This window comes from Primulina huaijiensis, chromosome 11 (assembly GCF_012295235.1).
Source record: "Primulina huaijiensis isolate GDHJ02 chromosome 11, ASM1229523v2, whole genome shotgun sequence".
NCBI lineage: Eukaryota > Viridiplantae > Streptophyta > Magnoliopsida > Lamiales > Gesneriaceae > Primulina > Primulina huaijiensis.
In genome coordinates, this window is record NC_133316.1 from 14349112 (window position 1) to 14349548 (window position 437).

General features: G+C 28.1%; 1 non-coding gene across 1 annotated transcript; it reads left to right on the top strand.

The window, feature by feature from the left end:
* Positions 1-326: 326 nt before the first annotated feature.
* Positions 327-437, top strand: LOC140989090 (small nucleolar RNA R71). The gene has a single exon (XR_012177436.1). It is a non-coding gene; the product is annotated as a small nucleolar RNA R71 (small nucleolar RNA).

Here is a 437-nt window from a genome sequence, read left to right on the forward strand (position 1 = left end):
TTCTTGAATACTTTTTAATTGACCACTCTTTTTCATTTCTAATGACTCAATTTTTCTTGCTAAAGATGCAAGTTTAGCTTGAATATCTATATCATCTTTAAGATTATAGATACCACATCCATTTGTTGAATTATTGATTTTAGTTATTGGTGGTTCTATTGTGCCTATTATCTCAATTTTGAGCATTTTCTGCTAATGAATCCAAATACTCCATAGCTTCATTTGGGTTTTTATCTTCAAAAGTTCCATTACACATGAATTCTATCATTTGCCTATCTTTAGGTATTAGACCTTCATAAAAGTAAGAAACTATTCTCCATGTTTCAAAACCATGATGTGGGCATGTATTAAGTAATTCTATATATCTATCCCAACATTGATAAAATGTTTCTCCTTTTTTTTGAGAAAAAGTAGTAATTTGTCTTTTAAAAGAGTTT